The 25,898-nt window shown below is 33.3% G+C and overlaps 1 long non-coding RNA gene across 2 annotated transcripts in view; it reads left to right on the top strand.

Annotated features, from left to right (window-relative positions):
- Positions 1–25,898, top strand: part of LOC144236529 (uncharacterized) — a 231,149-nt gene that overhangs the window by 58,385 nt on the left and 146,866 nt on the right. The window contains exons 4-5 of one of the 2 annotated variants that reach the window (XR_013336593.1): positions 9,348–9,374; positions 16,797–16,895. The exons of the other annotated variant lie outside the window; for it this stretch is intronic. This is a non-coding gene — a long non-coding RNA (uncharacterized LOC144236529). Of the gene's footprint in view, positions 1–9,347; positions 9,375–16,796; positions 16,896–25,898 lie in introns of those variants that run through there. 2 annotated transcript variants of the gene reach the window in all.

Below are 25,898 nucleotides of genomic sequence, written 5' to 3'. Positions count from 1 at the left end.
GGTAGTTTTTCTTTCCCATGTTCCATGATAAGTATATTAACAATAAATTATTTGTATAGCACACAGCATGAAATATAAGTTTTTACTCAAAAACTCTGGTGAATGGCACATCATTTTAATTAGATATGTTTACAAAAAAAGAGCAACAATTTCCTAGTTAACTATTTCCTTGCTTTAAAATATATAACAGTTGTACTTAGCATGGCAAACATGAACCAAGGTCTTCTCTAAGTGATAACAAGCTAGTGTCCAGCCTTCACATATTTTTCCTATTTTCTTATTCATTTGTGATGCAGTCATGCTGTGTATAATTGCAGTTTTTAAAGAGGTGCACATTCATCTCTTTTTGTCATTTGTTTCTTGCTTTCTGAAATGTTTTTCTTCTCACTTATTGTAACTGGTGAACTGCTTCTCATTTGCCAGCTTTAGCTCAGATTTTACTGTAGTCAAATCTCAGTTGACTCCCACAGGTGGCAGAAGTAATAGACTTCTTTCTATTCTTTTCTCTAACAATAAGGCAGTAACCTTATATGAGAAAGTAATCTGACCAGCAGCATTCCCATAGTACTTTGTATATATCATCATTATAATGGTCAGTAACAGTAGTGGATTTACCTCAACACAAACAAAACTTAAGACCCAGAACCCCTCACCACCATAGACTCCTTGAAGTTTCTGTTCATGGTTTTTTATTTGTATCCTGTGACATTTCTCTTTAAAGAGCATCCTCAAAATTGTATAACCTTCAAACTCAGATACACACTCATACTGTCTCATACTTGTCTGAGGGGTTCTCAATGATAAGTATCTTGTCTTATGCATGTTTATTTCCTTAGTGATTATCATACTTTTATATAGAGCAGAGTCAATAAAGACATGTAAAATAAATCATTCCATTGACTTCATAATGGAGTTGGGCATAAAACTGGAAAAAAGATGAGAGAGAGACAGAGGAAATTCCTTTAGAAAAAAAAAGAGAGGAAGAAGAAAAGTTGGTGCCCTTACTTACCTGACACACTAAAAGATAGGGCCAGAAAATACTTAATTTATACAGGTGGGTGGCCAATTTGACAACTAAGTTTAAGTTTATTAAAAACACAGCTTCAAGTTTGAGGTAAATAAGGAAATTAGGTTGGTGGGTTCAATTGTTCAGCTGTGTGGTTGTATTTAACAGACAAAATCATTTTCACATATTTCATATGACGGGAAAACCCTCTATAAAACATTGGTTTATCTGAGAGTGTACCTTGGGGAAACAGGGTAAAATGACTTCTCTGACTCTAATACAACTCTATCAATATCCATAATCTGCTTAGGGGAGCAAAGTGATAAATGAGACCTTAGTTTCTACCATTCACCTGTTCCTATGTTTGTAGTGGAAGAAAAATTGTCTATCATTCACTTATAAATGTTTAAGTTCAGTTGAACTAGAAATATACTTCAAAACATGTAGTAATTGAGAAATTCATATCAACATTATTTTTATGAGATATATGGTAATTATTAATAGTTTATACTACTAGAAATGTTTACTCAAATTCCTGTGATTCAAAATGAAGTGAATTTCGTGATTTGTACATAAAGTTCTCATGTATTATTTCTTCATTTCTCTTATCTCCTACTCTTCAGCCCTTTTTTCTATATGCAATACCTTACCACATTCATTATATGTCTTTTTCCCTTTCTCTCAAGTATATTAGCTAATTAAAAAGGGAAATTGGGATGACTAAGCTTAATATTCTTAACTGAATTATTTTTGGTGATTTGTGCGATACAAGTTATCACACACTCGTATCTCTATTTTGTGCTAATTTCTGATTGTTAATAACCCATTGTTTCACTTCATAAAATGGAATAATCCCCAAATTATTTTCTTGTTTAATGTCTTAGTTGTATTCTTAAAAAAGACCTAATAAATATGTTTACACACACACACACACACACACACACACACACATGCACGCACACACACACACACACACACACAATTTTCTGAGGTCTCAAATAAATAAATTCCATTTGGAATACAAGTCGGAACATGAGGGAACAGGTACATTTTGCATTACTACCTTCCCCCGTAAAGTATTAATAATATGCTTCACCAGTCTTAATTACTTCAATGACCTTCTTAATTTAACAAATTCAACTTTCTTCATGTGTAATTTTGCCAGAATAATTGGGTAACTAGGCAATGCATGTACCTAAACAAATTAGGGATTTTAATAAAACTTCATTATTCACAGTTCATTAGACAAAGGTCTGATTTTTTTAATTAATTTCAATCATACCATAGGGTAAGGTCCAACATTAAACACCATACTTGGTCCTTTTAGATTTAAATTGTTCACAGTGTGAAAAATAATCAATTTCAAATTAGTGATAAGACATTTATATTGTATTAGAAGGTATCATTTCAAGTTTTCTGAATTTGAAAGAAATCAAAATGCACTTGATAATAACTAGGTCATAGAACTAATGAAAATTTAAATATCCTTTTTATGAACTTCTTTTTTATTTTCCTGCAAACTTGTATGGTTTTATGGACTCTTGTTGGGTTTTCATAAGTGGTTTATGTCTACTGACCAAGATGACCTTAACATTCCCCTCAGTGTGACTAAATTTTATTTTTAAATTTTTAATAAGCATTTCTTTTGAGAGACAGAGACAGAGAGAGACAGACAGACAGACAGACAGAAGGAGAGAGAGCACAGGCAAGGGAGGAGCAGAGACAGATGGAGAGAGAATCCCAAGCAGGGTCCACACTGTCAGTGCAAAACCCAGTAAGGGGTTCGATACCATGAACTTAGATATCAAACTGAAATCAAGAGTCAAACGCTTAACCAACTGAGCCACCTGAGTGCCCCAGCTTGATTGGATTTTAGACAGTGTTCTGACTTTAAGCTCCTACATCCCTTTACTTAGAGCATTTATTTTAGAAAAACTTTTGAGTTCTTTTCCATTCCTTTGAGATATACATCTTTTAAAAAGCCTTTTGCCAATTTTACAACCCAAAATATATATTTTTTTCAAAGACCTGGGAGGCATCTATCTGAAATGTAATCAAGGAATATACAGCCCGGCTATATCCCAGTTTCTGGAGGAGCGTAGGTGCTTTACTGAGCCAATCTCCAAAAAGGAGAAAGAAGAGTGTTTCCCCTTGGCATCAAATGGGAATTATGTCATAGAATCATGATGTCTAATTGGGAATGTGTAGTGTATGTGTGCATGCGTGTGTGTGTGTGTGTGCATGTGTTCTTCATATTAATTATGAATATTTAGGAAATAGTGTCTGATGTTTCCCATATTCAAGTGTATTCCAGCCCCAAAAGAGGTCACATGTAATAAGCTCTAGATTGACATAGAAGTTACTCAGCCCATCAGTTAACAGCTGCTTATTTGAGTACTTTCAGTGTGGGAGAAATTGATTAACAACATCTCAGCTATATTGAAACCAACAATCTGTTCAGAAGCACAACATTAAAAAGTAAGGGTCATGTTTGAAAAAAATAAATAGATACTGTAACAGAATAGAACCTGGAAGCCTAGGCTGGATCCACATGCACTGGATCCTTTGTTCTGAAGACAAAAGATTGTTTCATTGTTTCATTTTCCCTATGTGGTAGATATTTTAAAACAATCCTTTGGAAAAAGAAAATGAGCTGCTTCATGTTTTTGGCTGAGTACAGCCTCTTTTTTTTTTTTTTCTTCTGCTGAACTGTAATCTCAATTCTAATAGCTGTTGAGAAGAGATATTTGAGAAAGTATAGATCTCCTATTAAGCTTTTCCTGGGCCCAACATTCCCAGTTATCAAATCACCCATTTCCTCAATTACAAAAGCTTCGTATTAAGACATTCTGCCCCACCCTTATATCTACACCATTAACTATTAGAATCTGTTTCATCATTGCTTTCCATGATCTGCTCATACCTTACCCTATTCCCCAACTTGTTCTTCTACAACTCTACACTGGTTAAAAAAACAAAAACATAAGAAAAACAGATAAAGGTATAATAAAGGACAATGTTGGATTTGTAAAGATACATGTACTTGAATTTTTTTATTTTTACATCTTGTTTATGCAACTGCCTAGATACTAAACTCTCCCTACCAAAGCCTATCAGTGCTTACTTAACACTGTTCCAAGTTTAACAAAGATCACATATACAACCTAATGTCTTTGAATAGCTGTCAGCTTATTATACTATTGAGAAGAATAAGAAAAAATTTTGCTTATCTATTGTATACCAATTATCAGTAGCAATATTTCCATATAACAGAATTTCTATATTACAGAATCACAAGAACCTGAAGATCAGAGAATTTATCCCATGTCATTCTGCTAAGAACTGGTAGAGCCAGTTTCCTTTTTTTTATTGAAATGTAATTAGCATACGGTGTTATATTAGTTTTGGATGTAGAATACAATGGCTCCTTTTTTTTATTTCACCCATTCTCTTTCACCTCCCCTCTGGCAACCACCAGTTTGTTCTCTGTATTTGAGTCTGTTTTTTGTTTTTTTCTTTCTTTTTTTCTTTGTCCAATTGTTTCATTTCTTAAATTTCACATATAAATAAATCATATGGTATTTTTCTTCTCTAATTGACTTATTTCATTTAGCATTTTACCCTCTAGGTCCATGCATGTTGTTGAAAATGTCAAGATCTTATTTCTGTTACGGCTGAGTAATATTCCATTGTGTGTGTATATATATGTATAGACATATATATACCCTTTCTTTATCCATTCCTCTATCATCTATCAGAGGACACTTGAGTTGCTTCCATACCTTGGCTATTATAAATATTATAAATATTATAAATAATGCTGCAGTAACATAGGGGTGTATGTATCTTTTTAGATTAGTGTTTTCATTTTCTTTAGGTAAATACCTAGTAATTACTAAATCATATGGTAATTCTATTTTTATTTTTTGAGGAACTTCCATATTTTTTTCTATAGTGGCTGCATTAATTTCCATTCCATAAACCCACAGTTTATGAGGATTCCTTTTTATCACATCCTCACCCACACTTGTTATTTCTTGTTCTTTTGATAGCTCTTTGTGGTTTCAATTTGCATTTCCCTTTGATGAGTGATACTGAGCATCTTTTCATGTGTCTTTTGGCCATCTGTATGTCTTCTTTTGAGAAATGTCAATTCATGTCCCCTGCCCACTTTTTATGAGATGATGATGATGATGATGATGATTTTGGTGTTGGATCATGTAAATTCTTTATATATTTTGGAACTTAACCCCATATCAGATATATCATTTACAAAATAAATTTCTTCAATTTAGTAGGTTGCTTCTTTGCTTTCCTAATGGTTTCCTTTGCTTTGCAAAAGCTTTTAATTTTTGTGTAGTCCCAATAGTTGAATTTTGCTTTTGTTTCCCTTGCCAAAGGAGACACATCTAGAAAAATGTTTCTATGGCCAATTTCAAATAAATTGAAATTTCTTTTCTCCTACATTTACTTCTAGGAGTTTTATACTTGAATATTTTATTCACTTTTTGATATAGTTTAATATAGTGTATAGGACATTGATTTGGCATCCATGCTTTTGGATCTTCCTATTTTTTTTCTCTGTAAAAGAACTTACAAAATTTGCCTAAATTATTTTCCTCATTGGTATCCAAATCAAAGTGGTTATTTGGAAGTTAACTGCAATAGCATGCAGTTTGCTTAGCTTATGGGTCTTTACTGAATATAGCTACTTAGAATATATATATATATATTTTCCTTTTTTAAGAAAACTTTTTTCATGCTTTTTCTTTTTCCTTCAGGCTGTTGAAAAAGAGGACTTCACTATTATTAAAATATTTGAGAATGATCTATCTTTGTAATTGTTTATCATTTTCTTTGGCAATTACTCTATCAAAGTTAAAATCCTGTGTGGATGAACAATGGCTCTTGTGAACCAAAAATGGCAGCTAGAAAGTAAATTGAGTTATCATTTGATAATTCTTTCATTGGCTATAGCTTAAAACCGAGTTGGGTACTGTGATTTGTTGTTCTTAGGTTTGATTTCATGATCTTGATGCATTTATAGACTTAGATTTTGGTTTGCTTATGCAGGCTACTGCTGCATTAGAGCCAATTTAGTTCAATGGCTTCCTTGTTTAAATCATTTAACCCTACTTACTTCATAAGGAAATAGATGAATTGTTGTCATTCAATAAGTATTGATAAAAATGCAAATTAGGAAAACCATTGACATAGAAAGTAATAATCATACAAAAAAGAAAATCAAATTAACAGGCCAGAAAAAAATGAGTGATTATTTCAAAGTATGAATCGAGGTAAATTCATGGGCTTGAGTATGGGGGAATCTGTGATGATGTAGCTTCCGGTTCCAGGTAACCTGTAGTCATGTAAAAGCCACTACAAATCAAATCAGAGGCATCAAACACTAAAAGTTTAGAAGTAAAACAGAGAAGAGAAATGTCCCCTTACATCCCTCTAATACACTTGTAGAAAAATAAATATTGTCCTGGGAAATGATTCACACACTAAAAGGAAGAAAAAGAAAAAGAAGGGTGGGGAGTAATAAGAGCTCAATGAATCAGTAGTGTGCTAATGCTAATTAATTGAACCAAGTTTAAAAGAACTTAATTTCTGGGGTCCCTGGGTGGCTCAGTCGGTTAAGTGCCCGACTTTGGCTCAGGTCATGATCTCACCGTTCGTGAGTTCGAGCCCCATGTCAGGCTCTATGCTGACAGCTCAGAGCCTGGAGCCTGTTTCAGATTCTGTGTCTCCTCTCTCTGACCATGTTCTCTCTCTCTGTCTCTCTCTCTCTCTTTCAGAAATAAATAAAACATTTAAAAAATGAACTTAATTTCTATTATATTAGATTTTTTTAAGTTTGTTTATTTTCTTTGAGAGAGAGAGAGAGCAGGGGAAGGAAAGAGTGAGAGTGAGAGAGAGAACCCCAACCAGGCTCCATGCTGCCAACAATGAGCCCAACACAGGGCTCAAACTCAGGAACCCATGAGATCATGACCTGGCCCAATATCCAGAGTTAGGACTCTTAACTGACTGAGCCACCCAGGCATTCTTCTTTATATTAGATTTTTGATGTCACAACTATTTAATCATATAATAACATTTAAGTTTATTTTGTGTCTATTTTATTTTGGAAACATTGTGAACTAGCACTTAGTTGTTATTGTTCATTCAAACACTGAATTTTCTCCTTGCTTGATAGTCAATATGGACTTCTGAGCTACCTTGAAGTGCCCATTACATCCCTACTTTTTATTTAGGCCAACCAAAAAGAAGCCTAAAGGTGGTTTTGGGTTCATTCACACCAGCCATTCAAGTAGTGTATTAAATATCAAAATTCAACTGAATAAATTTTAAAGATCATACTGTCTTTAGTCAAAGACTCATAATTCCGGTAGCATCCCATCTCGCAGATAGAAAAGAAGCTCTGAGGAGCCTCACAAAATGGAACACTTTATTGGAAAGAAGGAGAAAGGATAAAGAATAGATTATTTCAGGCAAGGTCACCTTTCTTAAGGGGAAATGAGGGGTCTATCAGGTGGGTTACTTCACTAATCCTGACCAGGAAATTACAAACTGACTGGTAAAGATTAGACTTGTGGGAGAGGCTGGAACTGCAATTAGGTTGGGCATTAAGTCATCATTTGGTGACAAGTTTTGGCACAAATGGCTCCATTTGGGGCCTGTTCTCTTTCTTTTTTTAACTTAAAATTTAGTTAGTTTTAACATGCAGTGCAATATTGGTTTCAGGAGTAGAATTCAGTGATTCATAACTTCCATATAACACCTAGGACTCATCACAACAAGTTTCCTCCTTAATACTGATCACACATTTAACCCATCCCCTTCACACCTCTCCTCCAGAAACCCTCAGTTTGTTGTCCATAGCTAAGAGTCTATTTCCTGATTTGCCTCTCTTCCCCCCCTTAATTCATCTGTTTTGTTTCTTTGTTCCACATATGAGTAAAATCATATAGTATATGTCTTTCTTTGACTGACTTATTTTGCTTAGCATAATACATTCTAGACTCATCCACTTAACTGCAAATGCCAAGATTTCATTCTTTTGATGAATAAAAATCTCTTTGTGAATCTCTTTTGTCAGAAAGAATCACCCTGTAACTGTAAAAATACTCCATATTCTCTGTTGAGGTTTTCCTGGACTTTCTTTTATTGCTTCTGATGAGGTGAACATTGAGCTCTCCATCCTCAAAGTACCCATGCATCTTATAGCACTAAGTTTTAAAACTAATCTAATGAGAACTACATATGCTCCAAATCTCCCAAACTGTAAAAATTGTTTTATTGTGATTGGTCATAAATATTAGAATTTATTCTATTAATTATTTACTATTTCTTTACATGAATAACAAATTACAAATACTGAGTAGCTCTGGGAACAAGAACTTTTTTGAAATATGAAAGGTTTTGTTAGATGGTTTTCAATATGAACACAGCACACACTTAAGGCATGAATAAAAAATATTTGCCCATGATGAAAGTCCCTGATTAGAAATTATAGCTTGCCTTGACAAAACAAACTATTCAATGGACACAGTGACATTTGACAGGCATGCTTCAGGATGATTAAAGCTCTTACAGTCATTTCTTATGACTTGCTTTATAAAAACTTAAGTTTTCAATAAAATAATCCTTTACAGAATTTATACAGAAAGCCAATGTTGACATAACTCCTCCTTACACTATTGGAGGAAATAATTTTGGAAATAAAAACATGCCCATTCTGAAACTGAATTGTCATATTTTTAAATATCTAAGAGTGCCATCATTTAGCTAAGATAGTTGTTAATTTCTCTGGAATTTTTGTGGGTATATCATCATGTCAGTATTGCTGTTTCCTTTGTTTGGGTTCTGTCTTCTAAAGCTCATGTGACATAATCCTTGTGAATTTACATTATTTATTTTTTTAGATTATTTATTTATTTTGAGAGAGAGAGAGAGAGAGAGAGAGAGAGGGAATGAGCACAAGTAGAGAAAGGGCAGAGAGAAGGGGAGACAGAATCCCAAGCAGGCTTTGTGCTGATGGCACAGAACTGTGAGATCATGACCTGAACCCAGATCAAGAGTTGGATGCTTAATTAACTGTGCCACTCAAGCACCTCATGAATTTATTTTAGTAGAAGACATTTCTTTAAATCCTAGAATATAGTCTTTATGTATTATAAAAAAAAAATGTAGGATAGATAAGTAAATGCCTTAGAGACAATCTAGAGTAGTATTCAGAACATATATAAATTTAAATATGCACTTATGTAGAAATGAAAGAAATTTAAATACTTTTATTAGTAATTCAGTAGAATTTATTCTTCTTTTTGAACAGAATTGCAAGCAACTCAAAAGGAAGCTGGTAAGTTTAGGTAATCTCATGCAATATTCTATTTTAGATGTAAGGAAAAATACAAATTAAAAAATAAAAGGGGCTTAATTCTCCCTGTTGAAGTTAAGGAAGAATTAGAAAGTTGTAAGTGGAAATACTTCTCTTGTTGAAATGTATGTAAAACCACTTGGAAACTACATAGGACTTTTGTCTGTTTTATGACAAAAAGGAATGCCTAGGAATGCCTCTCTTGAAGGCTCAGGAACCATCTCACTGAAATGTAAGCATTAAGGAAGATGACACCCCTATCTCCAAGTTTCTCTGATTGAGTAGAAACCTAACTTCAGTGGTCACTTTGTTCCAGATTGCAAAGCTATCTCCTGTCTTAAAGATACCAGAACTTTGTTTTTCCTCTGTACAAAGCCAATTAGGTAACACAGAGCATAATCCCTTTTACCAGGTGAATCTAGGATGAATCTGTGTGACAAATGGTGCTGTCAGGTCCTTTTACATGAAGACTGGTTATTGTTCATCTTGAGAATATGTGTGTAATGGGTTTGCTCTCATAAGGTATATAAAACGGTGAGATATCTTTCTGTCTTTGCAGTCTCTTAGTGGTATACTTGCAATGCACATCACATCCTGGTTTAATGGTTTTTCAATGAAACAGTTTTCTTTGTCTACTACATTTACGGAGAAATTTTCTTAGTTGGGAGAAGCTAATTGTGTTTCCTCATCACAGGTCCTTCTTAAAAATCTGTTTCCTTAAAAATTCCTGTCCTAATTTGCTTAAGGATTAAAAGGTATTAAAAAAAAGATCAAAAGGTACAAAAACATCAGTTTAGATAAATATTTCCACTATATATTTGTCTTAACATCTATGGAAACTCTGATTAGGAAGTTTATGTATCAGATATAGCTTTTATGGAAGCATTTTAATAGAGTTTTGAGTTTTAACTATAAGATTTTTAGTAAATTTTTAAAGCCTTTATTTTATAGAGCAGTTTTAGGTTTACAACAATTAAGAAGGAGTTATAGAGATTTCCCATATACTCCCTGCCACCACATATGTATAACCCCTTTTATTACCATCATCACTCACCAGAATGGTACTTTTATTTTTTTTCCCAAGGATAAACCAACATGGACACATCAAAATCACCCACAATCCATAATTTACCATAGGGCTCACTGTTGGTGTTGAGCACTGATGGATTTGAACAAATAGATGTATAATGATTTCAGTTATTTCTAGAAGACTTTTCTTCCTCTACAGAATCGCACACTGGAATCAGTGTAGAGTCTTGAATTTTTCTTGTACATGTTGATATTTCCTTGTCACATCCCAGTAATATTTTTCGTTCTTTGACAGGTTATTCTTAGTAGTGTTACACTCTAGGTCATCAATTTTGGACTACCTAACACTGTTTTAACCAAAACTTCAATTTCTAGGGATTTGCAGATTCCCCGACACCCTGCAAAAAAATATGCAGAATGATATCCTGACCACTTATAGAATAACTAAGGGCCTTCCCCACAAAAGTTGTCTGTTGGGTGACTGAAAACTCAAGGAGACCCTTTACTATTACATAAATATATGATGTAGTCTAAATTACATAGTCAAAAAATAAAGCTAGATCGAAGGGTTCAATGATATCATAGATTGAGTTGATAAAATTGTATTAAAATGGTATATTCAGTTCTGGGGAAAATATTTTAAAACACAGTTCAAGATGAATCTTTTTAATTTTTTTAAAACTTTAAGTAGGCTTCATGCCCAGCGTGGGGCTTGAAATCATAACCCTGCAGTCAAGAGTTGCATGCTCTACTGACTGAGCCAATCAAGCACCTCCAAGATGAGCCTTTTTAAACTTTAGGTCTTCCACAGCTGAACCAATAAGACAGTGGACAATGATGAAGCTATCACATGAGAATAAATTTTCAACTCCATCTTGCAAAGTTTTAATCCTGTACCATTCGCTAATGATATAGGGGATACAAATATGAATATGTCAAAAGCTTTTCTTCCATAGAGGCTTTTTCAATATAGTAGATCGATAAGGCAGATTTACAAATATGCATGCATTAGTGGATTTAAGTTAAAGGAAAAATTAGTCTTCAAGATTTCTCCATTTATTTTACATCCTGAGATGATTAAAGAAAATAGGGGGTGGACAACAGTGTTTTTACCTCCTTACATGGTTCACCATTTCATTTATTAAGCCAAAACTGGAGAGAAAAGGAGGTATAAGAGCTTTGTCATTTCTAATGGATGATACAAAAATTGTACAAACAGCATAATATGGCACTACAATATTCAGATAAGGCTAATTTTAGCTACAATAATAGTAATTTCAAAATATCAGTGACTGTACACAATGAAATTTTGTTTTTTATTAACACAAAGAATTGATGGGGTTTTGGTAGGCTTACCTAGGCAGTACCTCTTAAATGGTAGCACATCCTTGCCATTAGACAAGATATCATGGACAACTTAATTGAATTAAATGTATGTTTAAAAAAGTTATTTCCCCAAAGTTTTATCAAAAACAGGTTGAAATTATTAAAATAAACTCCTAGTGATTCTAGATTCCTGAATATTTTAAGATATTAAAAAGCAGAGCGCCTGGGTGGCTCAGTCGGTTAAGCATCCGACTTCAGCTCAAGTCATGATCTCGCAGTTTGGGGATACAAGCCCCGCATCGGGCCCTGTGCAGGCTGGAGCCTGTTTCAGATTCTGTGTCTCCCTCTCTGTCTGGCCCTCCCCCACTCATGCTCTGTCTCTCTCTGTCTCAAAAATAAATAAACTATAAAAAAGATATTAAAGGGACGCCTGGGTGGCTTAGTCGGTTAAACGTCCGACTTTCGCTTAGGTCATGATCTCGCGGTTCGTGGGTTCGAGCCCCGCGTCGGGCTCTGTGCTGACTGCCAGCTCAGAGCCTGGATCCTGTTTCAAAGTCTGTGACTCCCTCTCTCTCTGACCCTCCCCTCCGCTGTCTCTCTCTCTCTCTCCTAGAAATAAATAAAACATTAAAAAAATAAAAAAGATATTAAAAAGCATAATTTATAGAATATAAAATATAATACCAAGACCATTGTTGTCTATAAGTAAATCAAATGATTACTATTTAACTAAAGAAAATGTATTGTTTTCAATAAGTGTAAAAATCCATTGAAAATGTCCACAAACTTTTTTCTTTTTTTAAGCTTATTTATTTATTTTGAGAGAGAAAGAGAGAGAAAGCATGAGTGGGGTAGTGGCAGAGAGACAGGGAGAGAGAGAATCCCAAGCAGGTTCCATGAAGTCATTGCAGTCTGATGTGGTGCTCAATTGTAGGAACCATGAGACCATGACCTGCGCCGAAATCAGAAGTTGGATGCTTTACCAACTGAGCCACCCAGGTGCCTCAAGAACTTTTTATTCTAATATCAAATTTTTCTAACTCATATTTGATATTTCAATAGAAAAAGGGTTTTCTCAGACGTTGTTATATTGTTTTATCTTAGATAAAGTAAATGCAAATTTACTTAGTTTAACCTAGTTATCAAGTAAAAATTTTTGTTTGAACAACTTGGTAAACCCTGAATTATATATGCTTTTCTTTTCCTTTTACTTCCAGTCAACCAGAAAGTTGAAAGCAATCATTTAACGAGAACATTATCCACTAAGCCCTTTAGGCTCACACTGGCTACCTTTGTATCAGCTTTAAACTTTAGCTCATTTTTTGGCCATCTCATCTCCCATGGGCTATAACTTCCAGCCCATTATGAAGATTGCTTCTGCCCTTGCTGATCTTATACTCATTTATGTTATCCATGATTCAGCTTGGCTTAGTTTTGCCAGCAAAATCTTGCTAGGAAAAAATTTGTAACTAGGACCCAAATACACATGCTTTGTGAAAGGAATACAATCCATTTATGAATAAATGAATTTCAATATTAAGAGATTGCCCTACATAAGAAAATTAAAAGTATGAAACTGCTTGCCTGAATAAAATATTTGAAAGTTGAGAGCCCATTAAGTAATCAATGTATTCATTTCTCACACTTCATCACTGTGAGAGTCAGAACAATTGATTCAACATGGGAAAAATGTTCATAGGTATCCAGAAATTTGCCCTTAACTCTTTCTACATCTCACTTTGTGGATGAACATTGTTAGAAACTCCTGAGAATGAGAATGCTGTACTGAAATGAAATCTTTGGCAAAAGAGCAAGGAAGGATAGGTCATCAGACAATATAAGTAGGTCAAATGATGGTTTGGACAACAATTTGGATTATTATTTATCTATTGTTTGAGTCCAAGATGCTAGTGTTCAATTTCATAAAAGACAATAGAGCAATGTTTTTGAATCAGTATTTCTGTTGTTGTTGTTCTGAGTGACTCTGATTTCATTAACATGTCACAAAGAACAATCTGATAATCAGTTACATAATGAAGAATAAGAGACTCTTAAAGCAAACGCATTAGCATGGTAGCACAGCATGTCAGAAAACACTCAAAAAACATATTTTAGCATATTTTCCTTTCATAAATGAGAAAGGTAATAGACTCTTTATAGGTTACTTTTTTCTTATCAGCAAGTACATATGGGATACCCATAGTTACCTCATTGCAAGAACTTTTCTAAGGGAAGGCTAGAACTAGTGATATAAGGAGTATATCCTTGAAACTGGAAGAATAGAGCAAACATATTTATAAAGGAATTCAGTCAGAAAGAGAGTAGTTAATAAAAGAGTACCTATCTGAGCTAAAATATTTCAAATTTTAGGTCTTGATTTGTTCAATGTCAGTGTATTAAAAGTATTGGAAAATGCAAGTCCAATCCCCAAGAATCTATCTATTCCTTAGTGGGTCATGGGTATGGGTGATGGGCACAGCGAACAGAAATTAAAGTTTATTTGTGAGTTTTAAAGTATTTACTCTGTAGAATAATATAATGAAATAATATGCCATTACCATTATTTCCTTAAAGAACATGATTTTTTCCTTGAAATATATGAAAGCTCCAATTTCAATTTAAGTATTAATATAAATATATTTATGTCTATCAAAACCAACTCCATATTCTTCATGTTTCCCATTTTTATCTGCATATAATAAAATATTACTGCTTGGAATTTGGGAACCAATGACATACAGTGATTTCTAAACTTATTTAAGATGCTACTTTGGGCATCATCTCAGAGGATCCGTAGTCCAAGGAACACATTTTGGAAAACACTTTTCTTGACAATGTCTCATTTGTAATCAATAACTGTTAAAAAGGCATTGAATGCAATTTTGCTTTTGAGAATAATATATCTGGAAGATAAAAATGATACATAGATTTAAAAAGTTTTAAAAGGCTTGTAATATAATGTATTAAACAAACAAGTGCAATTCAGTAGTTACTCATGTACACTTCTTCAATTAAATGAAAAAGCAATTTAAAAATAGGATGCAAACTCCTTATTTAAAAGAATTTAACATAAAGATATTTTTAGTAGCAATAAACAATGCAATATATTATTAAGCTGGCCAGGGATCAGTCCATCATTTGTTTTTTAAAAATAGGTTTTTAGAACGAACCTTGAGCATTCCTTTATATCATCAATGACTACTTTCATGCTACAGTGTAGAGTTCAGTAATTGTAACAGAAACCAGATACTTGCAAAGCTAAAAATGTTTATTATCCAGCTTTAAACCAAAAAGGTTTGCTAGTCTCTGGACTACATCAAGAAAACAGTATTGTCTGACTCAAAAGAAGTAATTATGTCTGTGTTCCTTATGTTGCCTCAAAAATAATAATAAACTCCTATTTATTCTTTGGATTTCAAGTCAAAAGCCACTTTATCAAAGAAGCATTCATGACCCACACTCACCTAATCTCCATAAGATGTCTCTTGTATAAGATATCAGAGCACCCTCTTGTTTTTTGTTGCAATATTTATTACAATTGTAAACATTTTGCTGTGATTATTTGATTATCCTTTTCTCTCTCATAACTCAAAAGCCAGATGTTATTGTTTAGTTTGCTTACCACTGCATAAATGTTTATTGAAAAAAAATCAGTGCACAGTACAAAAATTATAAGGAACATGTAAAATAAAGATAAATGTAATTACAGATAAATGCAATTATGAGAAAATAATAAGGAACACATAAAAATAAAAGTAAATATAATAAGTAGAAACATGTGGAGCATGTTGATTTTATGAGGAATTACTGCAAAAAAATTCAAGCTAAAGTAAACAGAAAACTGTCTTCCCCTCTACCATTCAGAACCATTCGGAACTAAATAGAAAAATAGAGATTTGATAAATGGGACTGTTAATTTGCTAATACTTTATCTCTGAAGATAAAGAGATGGGGTCACTTGCATGGCTGTACAGCTACAAGATACCAGAGAGTAAGTCATTTATCACATAACAGGAGCAAATCAAAATACAACTGCTTTGCAGAAGGCATATTTAATAACAATGACGACAAACATTCCCACCAGTACTTTAAAAAAAAAAAAATTGCCATTCAAATAAATCATTCTTACTTCCCTTAGCAAAGCTGAGAGAGCAGTGAGAGGCCAATGGGTTCACGACGCTAGAAGTCACCCCAAATGACACACATGAGGTCACAAGGAAAGGAAGATTCCCTTTAAACAATGGAGAATATCCAGATATACGTTGGTGCAGCATTCTGAGGCACACACACAGAAGGATTGCTCTGTCTTATTGGACGCATAATAACTTCATGTTTATAGAACATCTTTCTTTATCTCTGATAATTCTTGCCCTGAAGTCTACTTTGTCTTTAATAAAGTCTACTTTGCCTTAGTATTATTTCCCCCTTCTCTTGCCAGAAACATGAAGGTTTTAATTTATCTCTTTACTATGAGAACCCGGTATTTTTCCTTGGGTGAAACCTATAAAAGTATGGGTTGCTTTCTCAGAGTGATGCCCCCTGGAATCAATCCTTCCCAACCTTGTCTGCTGGGAGTAATTCTGCTGGCAGTAATTCTTTTTTTAAATTTTTTAAAATAATTTTTTAATGTGTATTTATTATTGAGGAAGAGAGAGACAGCATGAGCAGAGGAGGGTCAGAGAAAGAGGGAGACACAGAAACCGAAGACAGGCTCCAGGCTCTGAGCTGTCAGCACAGAGCACGATGCAGGGCTCAAACCCACTAACCGTGAGATCATGACCTGAGCTGAAGTCCGACACTCAACCGACTGAGCCACCCAGGCACCCCTCTGATGTCAGCAATTCATCAAATTTTCTGTTTATGTCATCCTGTTTATAGCTTCAGTAGATTCTGTCTGCTCTAGAAAAATTTACCTTGAATGTGATTCTCTGTATTCACCCTTTTCTCCAGATTTCAGAATGACAGTTGTTCCCTGTGACTTCAGTTCTCTGACAGATCCAAGAAAAGTCAATGATCAATTTGTTTTTACCTTTTTTCTTGTTGTCACAGGTAATGATGTCTTCCAAGCTGTTTATACATTGACACTTAACTGCACCATCCTTTCAAAGATATGTATATTCTAAACAGTTTTTGCAAGAAATAAGACTGTTACCTCCTCTGAGGCATAAGGCAGACATGTTTATAGTCTAGTAAATAAAGATAATTTCTGAATGTTTACTATATATTATAAAATATGTGGGTTCCCTATGATCAGGATTTTGTAGTATAATCCAGTTTGTGTGAGGTATTTTTTAGCCCTTTTCACATCATCCCATTGGAATTGGGGTTCAGGGAACCAACACTAACATTGTTATTTTGGCTATTCAGACTGCTGTGAGTAATAAACTGTCCCTTGTCTATAACCCAGGAGTCTTATGTCTTCTAACAACATCAATGAATTTATGACAAACAAACAACTTATATTAGATCAACTGTTGTTTTCAGATATTTGCTCCAAAAATATGCACTAGATTCATTTATTTAAATCCAAACATTATACTGTGATCTATCTAACATAAGCCTACCTTTGGTTCATTGGGGGAGCTTTGCAGTGGGTTAAAGGACTTATCATTTATGTTTACACTGCATGAAGTGGTCTCTACCATGAGACCATTCAACTGGAAAAAGTAGTTAAAACCAAGTCCTTGACTTTAGCTTAAATGTTCACTAGTACAATCTGTGCCTTAGAAATCATTCATCAGTCTCATTCCACTTTGGTTGTTATGGACAACAGAAAGGCTTTAAACTTTCCTCTTGGGAACCAAAATCTAGCCTGCTATTATAAACACATCCTACTATACTTGGATTAATGTCTTAAGGCAGGAAGAGAGGTTAACACAAAAACTTGAGAAATCCACCTAGATTTCTATGGTAGACCTTGTCGGTTTATGGGCATTGTGGAGGTCAGGTATGGGACTTTGGTGGACATTATTAATCTCATTCTTCTGCTTGAAATTCCATTGATAATAACCTTAAGTAAATTCTTCAAGACAAGTTGAATGGATTTGGTGACAGCCAATGTCCACCAGATTAATCAGAGACACCAACAAAATGGCATACTCAGAGAAATTCATCAGAAACCAGTAGGGTGAAAAAATTGAAGGTGGATATTTTTGAGAGATAATTCTTCATGAGTCTTTCATATTTCTCAATGACTTATGAGAAGAGTTATTGATTGCCTTTATTCAAGGCTATCTTTTGAAGGATGCTTGTATCACAAATAACCTTGGAAAGAGATCATAGGCATCTCTTTTTTTAAAACAAAGAGTAGTTTTGGTTACAACCTTGGAAAACAGAGACAATGTCCTCCTTTGGAGAGAACAGCAGGCATGTTCACTGCATATTGTTAAAAAGTTGGGATCACTAACAGAGTTTCTCTCTTTTTCTCTCTTAGTGCAATCTTCTCTTTGCTTACATTTATCTATTCTTCTTCATGCAACCCTATAAAAATTGTTACTGTAGTACTAATACAAATGTTGATACTACAACTATTGCTTATGCTGTGCATAATAAACTTTCTTTGTCTCTGAGACAGGGATCTACCAACATCCATAAATTGGTGACAGGCTACCTTATAAACTAAAAAGCACTATGAAATCTCAGACCCTCTCAGTCTTGACAACCATTCACAAGTATTAAATCAAAATAGTTAATAATACTAAATATAGAATATTTAAAAATATGGGGAAATACAGACATGTATCTTCAAGACCTTACAAAATCTCCAAAAAGAGATTAAACACAAAATTAACTATTAAATAACAAAAGTGATAACTGCAATCCAATGAAAGCTAGGAATTTAATTTCTTCAGCAAAAGGTAGGATGGGCCCTAGGGAAATTTCAGAATTAGTGTTGTCAGAGTTAGATGGGAGAAAGAGAAAATAATTCTTTCAGATTACACCGTGGACATTAAGAGGAGACAGAAGTGATATTATCTCCAAGTAGTAGTAAATGCAAAATTTATTTGGGGAAAACAAAATAGAACAAAACACGAGATGAGATCCCCAAATTTCCAGAAATTAATGTCAATCAATTATGGGATCACAATCATGTTGTTTTTGTTGCCCTAATATAATTTGCAGCCATATGGTCCTTATACTTCTAAATATATCCAGTTGTATTTTTTAGGAAAAAAAGACATTTACTTATATGACCATGTTGTACTTATCGAAATAAGGATAAAAACTTAACAATGTTAACATTCATCTAAAACTATCATCTATTCTATATGCACTTTTTCATATTTCTCAATTGTTTCATTAATGTCTTCTATAGCAAAAAAAAAAAAGAAAGAAAACTAAGCTAAACCTTTATCAAACAATCCTCTGTAATATGTTGCACTTAGTCTTCATGTTTTATCTCTTTATTGTCTTCTAGTCTGCAAAAGTTCAGTCTTTTATTGTCTTCATTGACCCTGATCTCTTTAAATAATTGCAGCATTGTTTCCTAAGGTGTTCCATGATGTGAGTTGGCCTGGCATTTCCTCATGATTATATTAACGTTATGCATTTGAGGACAAGCATGTAACAACATAAGTGATACTGTATTCTTGCCAGTGTATTAAATTGGGAGGCCCTTGATATTGGGTTGATTTGTTACATGGTTAATGTAGTTTATGCCAATTTTCACTTTTTTCTCTTGTAACTAAAAATTATATTGGTACTTTGTGATCATGTGTTTGTAATTACTCATCAAAATTTAATTCACTACAGTTTACTCATTCATTGATGATTTTCATCTGATTTTTCCAAATAGTCTTTTAACTTGACAATTTCTTCCATATTTATCAATTGACATTAAAATATGAAAAGTTTCTCCTTCACATATTCAAGTTAACTGATTTTTAAAGCTGTGCCATCATTATCCTGTGTCTTCACATTTTCTTTGATACATTTCCTTATATGTCTGATTTATAAAGATCCCAGTTAAAGAAGTAAAGGCCTAATATATAATTGGTCTTTCAAATGAAATTGGTTCAAAGAATATAGTTTGATGGAGATAATTAATAAATTAATTAATCCATCCCTATAACATCTCCAAATACCTGGGTAGCATTAACCATCAAATTCAAATTAGTTAAATAAAACTGACATGTGAATAAATAAAAATAGAAGATACAAAAATTAAGGCATTAACTCTGCCAATTTTCTTCAGTAAGGGTCATTAGTATCTTTTACTTCCATGAGACACAGTATACCTCTTGCAAGGAGTATTATTGGAATGCCAAACTGCTGTACTTGTTTTGAAACTATGGAGAACTATTCTGTAGTATCAACTTTTTTTTCCAGTAAGTATCCATGGCATTTTTCCTATTAAATATTTTAGAGCTGTGCCCTTGTTATGCAATAGCACTTAACTATATATTTGTGTAGTGAAAGAGGATAAGCAATCACATGTATCCAAGCACATAGTAAGTGTATTAATCATCTCACATTCCTATCCACTTATGCTTATAGAAAAGCACATGCATAAAATTATGATTTGGATTAAAGTCTAAACATAGCTATTAATGTTTCATCAGAAATAATCTTGTGATAGAAGAACATTTTGGAAATTAGACTATTCTGAGGCAACTCATGCAATGAAACTTGTATGGAAAAAACACTTCAAGAATNGACCCTCCCCTGCTCACGCTGTCTCTCTCTCTCTCTCCTAGAAATAAATATAACATTAAAAAAAAAAAAAGAATGCTGAGAACCATTTGTTCACAGATAGGTACTGAATTCCTCTCATTTCTCCAAAATGACTCGCTTTTCTATATAGTGTTGATCTAACATAAATGTGACAATTTAGATTTTTCTCTTCTTTATATTTTTCTCTGCTTAAAGTATAATCTCAGTTGAATTCAAACTCTTTAATTTTTAGCCTTTTAAAAGTTATGATCCTCTCTGATTTTAATGTGAATTTTTTATTTATTTTTCCTCACAATAGAAGTTTAAGATATTTTGTGTCAAAATCTCAAGAGAAAAAAGAACTAAGCCTTTCTAACCAGGACATAAAGTGTACATTCTAGCAAAAATTTAGTCTTTGAGTGCTACCAAATATATGTCTGTTTTTTTTTAAGCTGTATTAATCTATTTTAATACTTTTCCACATTATTTCCCCTCTTCCCATTCTGAGAACACCATTTTCCCCATTTTACCACCAATCCCTAGTTTACTAATATCTTCATGCTTATATAGAGTTATTATATTGTTTAAGAAAAGGTTTACTTTTAGATATAAGATGATCTCTTAAAATTAAATATAACAAAGTACTTAGTATTAATATTGATAAAATTACCTTATTCATTTTATATCTTTGGATGTAATTTATTGCAGTATAATTTTTCATTATGAAAAACAAAAGTAAATAAAGACAACTTAACATTTTTAAGACAACTTAAGACTTTGATACAATAAGTTATTTAATATATAATCAACTTAAGTGCAAAAATTAAAACTAATATAATATAATGTATTTCTATGTGGATTCTCTATATGTATGTGTTTTGTCACTAACAAAAATATGTCCTAAGTATCTGTAGCAGCTAAAATCAACTGTATATTTTAATGAATGTGCTCTTTCACTCCATTTTGATCAATGGTAAAGTTAAAAATTATAATGTTTTTAAATTTAATGCAATTTATATTTATATGTGAATACATTGATAAAATATGGTTCTCTGAGAGTTATTCCTATTTTTAAATATAAAAAGACAATATTATTTATTGATACTCAATGTACTTCCTTCAAAGAAGAAAAGTGATTATGATAAATATTAGAATCGATAATATATGTAAAAACAAGACCCAGATGAATGAAGATTTTGCATTTATTTCACTTATGAAGTGAGTGGTTAACATTATGGACTCTGGATTGAGGAGAAAGGTGAATATCTCCATCCCAGTTGACTCATCCAAAAAATGGGAAAGTGAGCATGAATTTAAAGAAAGTATCCAGGGGTGCATGAGTGGCTTATTTGCTTGAGCATCTGACTCTTGATGTTGCTTCAGGTCACCATCTCAGGGTTGTGGGATCAAGCCTTGCATCGGGCTCCATGCTTAACATTTTCTCTCTCTCCCCCATTCTGCCCTCTCCCTCGCTCATGCTCTCTCTCTCAAATTAAAAGAAGAAAAAGCATTCAGCACAAATTTAATAAAATCCAATAAAGTTATTCTCAGTATTATAAATATGTCAGAAAAACTTCACATTGAGAGGTGCTATGAATGGCTCAGTCAGTAAAGCATCTGAGTCTGGATTTCGGCTCAAGTCATGACCTCACAGTTTGTAAAACCAGACTGAGCCCCACCTTGGGCTCTGTGCTGACAGTGAGGAGCCTGCTTGGGATTATGTCTCTCCCTCTCTCTCTCTGCTCCTTCCCTGTTTATGCATGCATCATCAGTACATGCTCATGCTCTCTCTCAGAATAAATAAATAAACATTAAAAACAAACCTTCACATTGAATCAGCCTTGCAGAACTGTGTATCTCCAACATGACAAGACACATGATATGGATGATGTGGGAACCACACTGAAAAAAAAGTGGAAGAAAGAATTTCAGATTGGAAGTTAAATAGAGTACATTTCAGACCTGCCTCTGCTCCTAAATTCAGTTGCCATTTGAGCAGGTTATGTAAACTTCTGCTTCAAGTCCTTCATCTGTAAAATATGAGATAGAAATGAAAGTTAGAAAAATGATATCAAAATATATGGCCTCAAAATTCTTAATTCCCTGAGTCCATTTTCACCTGAAGGGAATACTAAAGCTCATTAAGTGTATTTTGATGTCTACCCCTGAAATAAGGCAGAGATCAAAGTGAGGCCTTCCCAGGCAGTATTTATCAAGGAGAACTCTGACTTTTCCCAAGGAATTGTTCTCAATAAGATATGCTCTCAGCCAAAAAAAGAACAGTCCCATTTGTCTTTTCCTTTAACTTCTTCATGGTCACTAGTTTGTAACACTTCACCCTCTGGAGAAATAACTGCCCGCTTCCTGTCAGTCTCATTAATACTCCTTTCAGTGAACTCCTGGCTGATGCCCAGCTAGGGTGCTTTTCTTCAAATAGAACCTGGCAATAATGATAGAGATAACTGATTGGACTAAGTTTAGATTTTTAACCATGTGGGTTCACAGCAAAGTCACACAGCAAGCCTGGAGGCCAGGTACTAATAACAAATTCCTGTTTTGAAGAAGAGTGTGAAACCAGAAGAGTAAGATAACTGTCTATTCTTTATGCTATGACGCAAGTTTAAATTTCTAAAATATCATTATTAAGTTGTGCCTAGTATTTATTTTTTATAATTTTATTCCTGTTTTAAATTGGTTTAGATGAGAAAAGTAATGTTATCTACCCAGATTGATCTTCTAAAAATGCTGTCACTTTATTGTCACAATTCATAATATATCTACAGGTGGTAGAGAAACACATATTGAGAAAAATTCATCATAGATGAACACTCAGGTGAATTCATTATTTTTCAGTTTTGCTACAAATTACAATAGAGAATCAACTTTCTCTACTTTTGGAACATACATAATTAATGAAGTAGAATGGAAATTAAAGTAGATAGTAATTACATACTTCTAGGCAGAAGTAGTAAAAACTATTTGTGTGTATACAAGGAGATTTTTATTTAATTAGAAATCTTTATTTGGAAAATTGGCACATGAAATTATATGGAAGAAGTCATCATCCAGATTTGTTCATTTGCATTTAGTAAATTTACATAAAAGTTTTTTACAAAATTAAAGGCTAGATTGTATATAAAAGGTGTATTACTTTGAAGGATCTCAATGATAATACATTCTATTCATTTTCCACAAAAAGGCTAAACTATAGCTTGTTTACTAAGGTTTTTAACCAAGGTAAGTTCCTAACAGAGAAATGAATGCTTAATCTAGCAAAAGCAATTATTATTTTCAACCATTCCCTTAAAATGCAAACACATTAAAAAGATCAACACTTTATACTAAACTGCTGGAAAAATATTTTTAATTTATGTTCATACTTTACAATTAATATGCATATGAAAGAAACTTGCTGTTATGAACTCAAGTAAATAAAGTCTGACATTTTAATAGAGTAAGAAAATGTTTTATTTCTTCACTGGCCATCAAAAACATGTCTGCTAGCTGTTTCTGCTTTATAAACTGGAATAGAACTTCTGATTTCCTGATGACCTATTATTTAGCTGATTCATGGATGTGTTTTATGATTTAAAGGTCAACACTATCCATTAAACTTATTACATGAAGCAACATGCTTTTAATCAAAACTGCTTCTGTTTTTAACCTCATTACTTTGTGTCATGAGGAAGAGGAAGGCTTTAATATTTTAAAACCATAGAGAAATATAGAGACCATATCTAACACTGAGTGATGGTTATCAGAAATGGGAAGAAATGAGTGACACTACTTTAGTTCTTAGAGAAATTGTTTTACTAGGATAACGTTACACTGCTGAGTTTGTCATTTCTCTTTTTCAAAGGAAAGTTTCCAGATCATATTGATGAATTGTTCATTGGTCAAGAGGCTTTATTTTCCTTCTTTAGCTATTTACTACCTTCTCTTTATAGAGACAAGGATCTCCAGTTTTTGTGAGAAGTAGGATTCTTATTGAAGGACAGTTTTGTGCTGGTTATCAGATATTTTTTCCCCAGATTGAATATTTTCTTTCTCTCGTTTCTTCAACATCTCTACTTCCTCTGTTCTTTACACCTTAATTGAATTTGCCCTTTTGACTCTTTCTTCCTAATACCCTGGGGATTCTACCAATCCCATGTAGTCCTTGGGATAGTTAAACAATAAAAACAAAACTGGATTGGCAAGTCTGTGTCTAGGTCTTCTTTAGATTCTCACTGCTTTAAATAAATATTTCTGTTCTGAGAAGCAGAGGGGAGGTAGACTTACATCTTCTGCTACCTTTGTAGACTCACATATGCTTCACTTAGTGATATGATTATGTTTTGGGCCAAAAAAGAAAGACACTCTTTTTTCTGACTGAACATAGACCAGAACTGTGGTGCAAGTTTTTCTGAGCAAAGAATAGAATGGATGTACCCGGTATTTTTGTGCTTTGTATTTAAGTTGTCCTTTTAGATACTAATGAAATATGTAGACAATTTTTAAACGACTAATTTGAAACATATAATAGGGACAGTAGGCGCTGCTATTGTCATTTCAGACAGATGTTAGCATTGTGTTTCCCTACAACTCAAATTTATGCATTGATATTTACATTTTCTTCCTTTCTCTTAACTGTAAGAATGTACCAAAGGAATTAACTTATGTTTTTTTGTATTAGAATTTTCATATTTTATAAATTGAAAATAGTAATGGTTTCATTTCTCATTGACATCTTATACTAGAGGACACATTTCTTCCTTACACCTTATTATGCTTTTACAACAGATTAGGATTAATACAGACCACAAGTTGTGTAAAGCTTTAACATAGCAATACTCTCTCATAGAAAACCAACACATTTTAAAATTTGTTTAACAAAAAGTTGCATCAGTTTTCATACTCACTAGTGAGGGGAGTTATATGTTCACAATAGTTTGTGTGCCTTTAGATTTTTTTCTCTTTTGGATTTGGGAAGTTTGGGGGCTTGAAGAAATACCTAATTTTCATCAGATTAGTAAATATTTTGTTTCATAAGTTCAAATTTAATTATTCTTTTAGCTGCTTAGCCTTTGAGTCATATTTAGATTTCCTTATACTTTTTATTTTTATACATTTCTCTTGAAAAACATTCATGAATAAAAATCAAACAAGGCAAACTAAACATATGAATTATATCCAATAACTTATGCTTCCAAGAACTCTGGGACTATTTTTTTTTTTTTTTAAAGCAGAGCAAAAATAAAAAATAGAGAGGTTCTACTGGAAGGTTCTGAAAAGAGGACTAGTGACCTATATCTGAAAACGACTTAGAACACAGTTCTGTGTCCTTCTTTCAGAGAACATCCAATAATTTAAAGAAAAGTAATACTTTAGAAATATTTAAATCTTGGGGCGCCTGGGTGGCTTAGTCGGTTAAGCGTCCGACTTTCGCTTAGGTCATGATCTCGAGGGTCGTGGCGTGGGTTCGAGCCCCGCGTCGGGCTCTGTGCTGACTGCCAGCTC

The sequence above is a fragment of the Crocuta crocuta genome, unplaced genomic scaffold, assembly GCF_008692635.1.
Source record: "Crocuta crocuta isolate KB4526 unplaced genomic scaffold, BGI_CrCroc_1.0 scaffold435, whole genome shotgun sequence".
Lineage (NCBI taxonomy): Eukaryota > Metazoa > Chordata > Mammalia > Carnivora > Hyaenidae > Crocuta > Crocuta crocuta.
The sequence above is the reverse complement of the archived record's forward strand: the minus strand, read 5'-3'. Positions and strand labels throughout refer to the sequence as shown.